Raw genomic sequence first — 8589 nt, forward strand, 5'->3', positions numbered from 1 at the left:
CGCCAGGGGGTGTCTTGCTCTGTCGCCCGGAATGGAGTGCAGTGGTCCGATCTAAGATCAATGCAGGCCGCGCCTCCCGGGTTCACGCCATTCTCCTGCCTCAGCCTCCCGAGTAGCTGGGACTACAGGCGCCCGCCACCTCGCCTGGCTAGTTTTTGTATTTTTAGTAGAGACGGGGTTTCACCGTGTTAGCCAGGATGGTCTCGATCTCCTGACCTCGTGATCCGCCCGTCTCGGCCTCCCAAGTGCTGGGATTACAGGCTTGAGCCACCGCGCCCGGCCAGCATTTCTTCTTATTTAAATGTTTGGTAGAGCCTTTCCCTGCCCAGCGCTGCTGGGCCTGCAGGTCTCTGTCGAACCACAGACATGGGTGTCTGTTCCACAGGATGGAGTTTGTTAAAGTTAAGAATAAGGCTGACTTTAAGAGATACCAAGTGAAATTTGGAAGATGAGGAGAGGTAAAACTGGTCCCTATGCTCAGAAACGCTTGGTGATACAGGATAAAAGTAAATACAACACACCCAAATACAGGACGATAGTTTGTGTAACAAACAGAGATATCATTTGTCAGATTGCTTATACCTGTATTGAGGGGGATATGATAGTCTGCGTAGCATATGCCCACGAACTGCTGAAATATGGTGTGAAGGTTGGCCTGACAAATGACACTGCAGCATATTGTCCTGGCCTGCTGCTGGCTCACAGGCTTCTCAATAGGTTTGGCCTGGACAAGATCTAACAAGGCCAAGTGGAAGTGACTGGCGATGAATACAACGTGGAAGGCGTAGATGGTCAGCCAGATGCCTTTACCCGCTCTTTGGATGCAGGCCTTGCCAGAACTACCACTGGCAATGAAGTTTTTGGTGCCCTAAAGGGAGCTGTGGATGGAGGCTGGTCTATCCTTCACAGTACCAAACAATTCCCTGGTCATGATTCTGAAAGCAAATAATTGAATGCAGAAGTACAATGGAAGCACATCATAGGCCAGAATATTTCAGATTACATGTGCTACATAATGGAGGAAGATGAAGATGCTTACAAGAAACAGTTCTCTCAATACATAAAGAACAGGGTAGGCCAGGCGCAGTGGCTCAGACCTGTAATCTCAGCATTTTCGGAGGTCGAGGCAGAGTGATCACTTGAGGTCAGGAGTTTGCAACCAGCTGGTCAACATGGTGAAACCTCATCTCTACTAAAAATACAAATAGTAGCTGGATGTGGTGGTGGGTACCTGTGATCCCAGCTACTTGGGAGGCTGAGGCAGGAGAATCACTTGAACCTGGGAGGTGGAGGTTGCAGTGAGCTGAGATCATGCCTCTGCACTCCAGCCTGAATGACAGAGTGAGACTCCACCAAAAAAAAGAAAAAAAGCATAACTCCAGACATGATGGAGGAGATGTATAAGACAGCTCATGCCGTGGCCGGGTGCGGTGGCTCATGCCTGTAATCCCAGCATCTCAAGAGGCTGAGGCAGGAGGGTTGCTTGAACCTGGGAGGTGGAGGTTTTGCAGTGAGCCAAGACTGCGCCACAGCACTCCAGCCTGGGTGACAGAGTGAGACTGCATCTCAGAAAAAAAAAAAAAAAAAAAAAAGAAAGCTCATGCTGCTATATGAGATAATCCAGTCTATGAAAAGAAGCCCAAGAAAGAAGTTAAAAAGAAGAGGTGAAAATATCCCTTGCTCGGAAGAAACACCGGGTAGTTCAAAAGAAGGCAAGCTTCCTCAGAGCTCAAGAGCAGGCTGCTGAAAGCTAAACCAGACAATTTCTGTGAGGATTTTCCAGATGAAGAAAATAAACTTGTTGACAGCAACTAAAAAAAAGTTTGGTAGAATTCACAAGCGAAGTCATCTGTCCTTGTGCTTTTCAGTGTGGCAATTTCAAAAATTACTCTTTCAATCTGTTTACTTGTTGAGTAAGCCTTTGTAGTTTCTTCCAGTAATTTGTCCATTTAATCTGTTATCTAATTTGTTGGCACACAATTGTTCATCGCGTTCTCTTATCGTCCTTTTTATTTCTGTAGGATCTGTAGTGATATCCCATCTTTCATTTTTGATTTTGATAATTTTTTTTGAGACAAGGTTTTGCTCTGTCACCCAGGCTGGAGTGCAGTGGTGCAGCCATAGCTCACTGTAGCCTTAACCTGCAGCCTGGCCCCGAGAGAAGGCCAGCAGGGACGGGCTGCTGTGCTGGCCTGGTCAGTTGTGCATCTGAAGGCATTTAAGCTGAGGCCATGACATGGCTGGAGGTGAGTTGTAGAAGAGGCCAGCCCAAAGCACTGGCATCCGTGCCGAAGTCCCTGTGGACACTGATGTCTGAAACTGGAACTGACTACAGTGGTTGACAGATGCTCTGGGACCCCTACCATAGCCTGGGGGACACACCAGGGACTGGGGCTTCAGAACAGGCAGACACCCTCAATCACGGGCTTGTGTGTGGGGACTCGGACAGAAGCGCACAGTCACTGTGGGGTGAAGGTGGAGGGACACAGCAGGGGCTGGAGAGGGCGGGGCTGTCACGGTGTGGACATCAGGGCAGGCGTCTCTGAGGAGGGGGCATTGTGCAGGGTCCCCATCAATCACCTGCAGGAAGAGGGGCAGAGCTGGCAGGATTCCAGCCACATGCTGGGCAAGCATGCATGGGAGGACCTGCTCTGATCAGTCACCTGAGGGAGAGGGGCACAGCCAGGAGGGGCAGAGCAGGCAGGACTCCAGCCATGCACTGGGCAAGCATGTAGAAGAGGATCTGCTCTGCTGCTGCCATCTTGAAGTTCTTTATCTTTGCTTTTATTTCCTTAGAGACAACGTTTTGCTGTGTTGCCCAGGCTGGTCTGTAACTCCTGGGCTCAAGAGATCCTTCTGCCTCAGCCTCCCAAAGTGATGGGATTACAGGTATGAACCGTGGCACCTGCATGGGGCCCACAAGTCTGGAGCTGTGCTTGGCTGGGGGCCCCTGTGGTGGACGTGGGAGTCAGGACCCTCCAGCTATAACAGGAAGGGGCTGGAGGTTGGGGTCATGGCTGGGCTGGACAGCCCAGTGGAGGTGAAAGTCAAAAGCTGTTGGGAGGGGAGTTAGGACAGCCAGGCCAAGACCCAGAATTCTCTGGAAATGGGGAGGTCCCATGAGTGGATGGTGTCTGGGTTCTGGGCACTGCACTTGGAGGGGGAACAAGGGGGCCAGTGAAGTGGCAGAGGGAGGCCCCCCATGTTATAGAACAGGCAAGACCCCAAACTGGGGCTTAGCCTGGGAGGGTTCTTGGCTTCCCCAAGTGGAATTCAAGGGTGAGCTAGTGGTGCTGGACAGCGGTCTTCCATTGAACGGTACTGCTTCTCGAGGACAGGGCTAACTTCTAGGCAGTGCACCCACAGCGTATGGTGTTTGGTAGCTGTATTTATACCCGTGTGAACCCACTTTCAATTACATGCAAATTAAGGATGGGCCAATGCAAATTGAGGGGTAAGTTATTTAGAATTTTCTAGGAAAAAGGCAGTAGCTTCTGGGTCATTGCCATGGAAAGGGCTGGCATCTTATGGGTTGTTGCCATGGCATTTGTAAACTGTCATGGTGCTGGTGGGCGTGTCTGATGCTAATGAACAGTGAGGGCAGCCCGGGATCTGCCTCTCACCGTCTGCTGGTTCCTGCTGGTTTCTTCACTTCATCCTGCCTGGACCAGGTCCTGTTTGGGTCAGTGGGGCTGGGACCAGAAAACAAGTCCTGCCAGTCTCTTACTTCACCTGAATGCCAAGGGAGAAGCTTCTAGAAGGAAGAGGGTTGGGGGGGCAGGAGCTGGGCTGGAAAGGGGCTGGAGCAGGGGTGGGGCAGGTTGGGGTGAAGGTGGGGGGTTTGCTGTGTGGGGGACAGGGCATGGAAGGGCTGCCTGCAGGGGGAAGCAGGAGGGTCTGCTCTGGGAGCAAATGTGAGGTGGCCCCACTCCCGTGTCCGCTCCAGGGACCCTGTGCTCCCAGGGATGGGGAGGTGGGGCTGCCCTGCGATGTTCAGGGGCCCTGTCCTCCCAGGGATGGGGAGGTGGGGCTGCCCTGCGATGTTCAGGGGCCCTGTCCTCCCAGGGATGGGGAGGTGGGGCTGCCCTGCGATGCTCAGGCTGGTGCTCACAGAGGGAGATGCGTCTTGGGGCCTGCTGGGAGCTCAGGGCCTGAACTGCAGACAGGCGGGGAGGCCGGCGGTGGGACGCTGGCTCTGCTGCAGATGCCTCCCCTCCTGTAAGACCCCTCACAGGGTGCGGGCCTGCAGAGGGGCTCCCGGCCCTGCCCACCTGTCCGTGCCCTGAGGAGTGAGGTGAGGGCTGACCCTGGAGAATAGGTTGTTCTGATGATGAGTGATGATATTTCCAGTGTCCTCTCCTGCATCCTACAAGGACAGCCTGTGCCCGGCAACTTCCAAACAAAACACTAAATGCTCGGCATGAGGTGTTGGAGCTAGGTGGCTGCTGCCTGGTCAGCAGAGCTGGCAGGAAGACACCGGGCCTCTGGGCAGAGGCCCAGGGGTGGGCCCCCAGGAGGTCCTTCCCCTCCTGTCCGCGTAATGAGCTTCTCAGGCCTTTGATGAGGGCTTCAGAACATCTCAATCTCACCCCTGCCACCTGGGCCCACAGCTGGGCCTAGAGAAAGGTGCGAACTTATGAGAGGAAAAGGAGCTGGTGAAGGAAGGTGAGTGTTTCAGTGGCTAAACCCACTGAACCCACGTGTACTAGAGGCCGATGGGCAGGTCCTGGTTTCAGGGAACGCCAAGGACAGGCCCACGCGCATCCACAACCTGTGGGAGGGTCCTGGCAAGCGTCCCCTGGGACCAATGGCTCCCTCCAGGCCACTTCCATCTTGCCGGGGGAGTCAGAGGTGCCCCAGAGGGCCAGATGGCTCACTAAGGGAGTGCCCAGGTCAGGCTCTGAAGCTGCCAGAGGCCAGAACCCATATCCTAACACGTAGCCCCCCGGCCCTGCCCCATGTTGTCTTCAAGGGAAACAAGACTGGAGGGGCAGAGCGGAGGAGACTCAGGTGTCCCTGGCACCTGCCGCCAGGTGGGAAAGTGTGATGAGGCCTCTCCCACACTCTGCTCTGCAGAGGAGGCCTGAGCCCAGTGGCCCTGGCCCCGAGAGAACCCATTGGGGTCACGTGCCTCCAGCAGTGGGTCTGTGCAGGAGGCTGAGCCCAGTGGCCCTGGCCCGAAGAGAGGCCCTTGGGGTGCACGTGCCCCAGCAGGTGGGAGGCCAGCTCCACCCTGGACTATACCTGCCGTCCCTGGTGGTTCTGAGAAATTGCATTGTGAATGATGAGGTTCAGTTGGACTTTCTCCTGATAGATTCCTGCAAGTTAATTGAAAATAAAATGCATGAGCTTTTCTTTTAATGAGAAAAGGCAGATTTAGCTGGAACTAATCAGTGAGGGGCTGGAGCAAACTCAGAGACCGTGGAAGGAAAATAAAAGTTTGAAGGCATTTGAAAAATATGGCAATTCTCCCCAAACAATGACACGGTGACGAATTAATATCCCCAGCTCCGAGTTATTGCAGGGCTCGTGAGGCAATGAGAGCCCATTACCCGCACAACACAATTCCCGGTTCCACTGTCATTATCTCTTAATTAAATCACATTACGGATGGGTTTGCTGTCACAGTTATACTGATCATCCCTAGGAAACCGCTTTGAGAGCCAGGAGCTGCAGCGTTTGGGGACTGGCCAGGGCCTGGGTCCACGAACCACAGCCCCTGGGCCCCCTCCGGCCCCACTCCCCACCCGCACCCATCACCCTGCTCTTAGGGTGGTCCTGGCCCTCGCTCCGTCCCTCCTTCCTTCCCATGGATTTTCTTAGAAATGGGCTTGGCTGGCCAGGTGTGGTGGCTCACACCTGTCATCCCAGCACTTTGGGAGGCCGAGGCAGGCGGATCACTTGAGGCCAGGAGTTCGATATTAGCCTGGCCAACATGGTGAAAACCCGCCTGTACTAAAAATACAAAAATTAGCTGGGTGTGGTGATGCGTGCCTGTAATCCCATCTACTCGGGAGGCTGAGGTGTGAGAATCACTTGAACCCGGGAGGCGGAGGTTGCAGTGAGCTGAGATCGAACCATTGCACTCCAGCCTGGGTGACAGAGCAAGACTCTGTTTCAAAAAAGAAAAAAAAAAAAAGGAAGGAAAAGAAAAGAAACGGGCCTGGCCACAATTCGGCAGCAGCTCTTGATGCTGAGGGTATCAGTGGCTGGCGATCTGTCCCCAGGAGTCTGACCATGACCTTCAGCTGCATTATCCTCTGCACTCAGCCAAAAGACCCCCTGATGTCTCGTGGTGAGAACTCCCTGAGCCCTGGAGACCCACTGTGGGAAGCCGTTGTATCAGTGTCTGTCCTTGTGTAACAAGGTCACCACAAACCTCGCAGCTTGAGACGACACACATCTGTCATCGCACAGTCTCTGTGACCAGCGGTCTGGTGCTGCTTAGTGGTGTCCTCTGCTCGGCCCACAGGCTGCCATCAGGTGGCAGCTGGGCTGGAGGCTGAGCTGGGGCAGAGTTCATTCACCTCCACGCTCACTCAGGGTGCTGGCACCCGTCTGTCCTTTCAGCTGTAGGACTGACGGCTTTATTTTCTTGCTGGCTTTTGTCCAGAGGCTGCACTCTGCTGCTAGAGGCCACTGAAAGTCCTAGGCATGGGGTGTTGCCCAACACGGCTGCTGTGTTTCCTTAGCAAAGGAGAGAGCAGCTCCAGCAAGGCAGGGTCAGTGGTACGTGGTGTGGTCATGCACACACACTTAGCTGTGGACACTCCATTGCTTCGGTCCTACAATGTGACTTAGGAGCAAGGAACAGGTCCCAGCAACACCCAAGGGGAGGGGACCGACCAGTCAGGGGTACAAACCCCTCGAGCTGGGGGCGCCTTCAGGTGAGGGGCACAGGCTCCAAGTGCACGCTGGGAATAAGAAAGGCCAAGCTTGGCCGGGCGCGGCGGCTCACACCTGTAATCCCAGCACTTTGGGAGGCTGAGGCAGGCGGATCACAAGGTCAGGAGATCAAGACCATCCTGGCTAACACGGTGAAATCCCGTCTCTACTAAAATACAAAAAAAAAAAAAAAAAAAAAAAAAAAAAAAAAAAAAAAAAAAGCCAGGCATGGTGGCGGGCGCCTGTAGTTCCAGCTACTCGGGAGGCTGAGGCAGGAGAACAGCGTGAACCGGGGAGGCAGAGCTTGCAGTGAGCTGAGATCGCGCCACTGCACTCCAGCCTGGGTGACAGAGCGAGACCCATCCCCCACCAAAAAAAAAGAAAAAGAAAAAAGAAAAAGAAAGGCCAAGATACCCACGTGGGGTTTGCAGAACAAGCCTGAATTCCAACCCCTCCTCTCTCCAGCCTGAACCACAACCCCTCCTCTTTCAGCTGGAACCCCACCCTCCTCTGTCCATGCTGAACTGCACCCCTCCTCTATCCAGGCTGAACCCCACCCCCTCCTCTGTCCAGCCTGAACCCCACCCCTCCTTTTTCCAACCTTGCCCCATATGAAGTCTCCTCAGCTTTTGCTTTTGTTATTGACTCTCTCTGGTGCACTGTCCTCTCTTTGCCAACCTTGGGCTTCTGGCAAAAGCATATGTGTAAGCCTAGCACTAAAACAGTGTCCAGATACTGAGGAAAAACTGGTAGAACTTCAAGGAGAAATGGACAAATCCACTATTGCAGTTAAAGACGCTCACACTACTCTGTCAGTAATTGATAGCTTTAGCAAGCAGAAAATTGTAAAGATATTTGAACTGAACAGCACCATTAATCAATTGGATTTAATTGACAGCTATAAAAGATTTCATCTAACAACAGCAGAATACACATTCTTCCCAGACACACACAGAACATTCACCAAAACTGACCACATTCCAGGCCTCAACAGATATCTTAACAAAGGTAAAAGATCAGAAACTATACAAGATATGTTCTCAGACCACAATGGAATTGAACTAGAAATCAATAGCTAAAAAATCTTAAAATATTTGAAGAATAAATAAGTTCTTTCCTCTTGAAAGTTTCCCTTCTTGTTAAAGAATAAATCATAAGTGTTAGAAATAATAGTTTCCTTTAAAGACTAACTTTATGCTAGACATGCTCATGGACATGTAGTACATTCTATGTCCTTGTACTTTAACCAAGATATCTGTGCTGGACGTGCTCGCAGGCATGCATGTACTTGAATGTGCAGGTTTGTTACATAGGTATACATGTGCCATTGTAGTTTGCTGCACCTATCAACCCATCATCTAGGTTTTAAGCCCGCATGTGTTAGGTAATTTGTCCTAATGCTCTCCCTCCCATTGCCCCCCACCCTCCAACAGGCGCTGGTGTGTGATGTCCCCCTCCCTGTGTTCATGTGCTGTCATTGTTCAACTCCCACTTATGAGTGAGAACATGTGGTGTTTGGTTTTCTGTCCTGTGTTAGTTTGCTGAGAATGATGGCTTCCATCTGCATCCATGTCTCTGAAAAGGACATGAACTCATTCTTTTTTAATGGCTGCATAGTATTCCATGGTATATATGTGCTACATTTTCTTTATTCAGTCTATCACTGATGGGCATTTGGATTGGTTCCAAGTCTTTGCCATTGCA

At 52.3% G+C, this 8589-nt stretch overlaps 1 pseudogene; it reads left to right on the plus strand.

The window, feature by feature from the left end:
- The first annotated feature begins 380 nt into the window (after positions 1-380).
- On the plus strand, positions 381-1754 carry LOC108516540 (60S ribosomal protein L5-like; annotated as a pseudogene).
- The last annotated feature ends 6835 nt before the right edge of the window (positions 1755-8589 follow it).

This window comes from Rhinopithecus bieti, unplaced genomic scaffold, assembly GCF_001698545.2.
Source record: "Rhinopithecus bieti isolate Rb0 unplaced genomic scaffold, ASM169854v2 scaffold_38181, whole genome shotgun sequence".
In the NCBI taxonomy this organism is placed as follows: domain Eukaryota; kingdom Metazoa; phylum Chordata; class Mammalia; order Primates; family Cercopithecidae; genus Rhinopithecus; species Rhinopithecus bieti.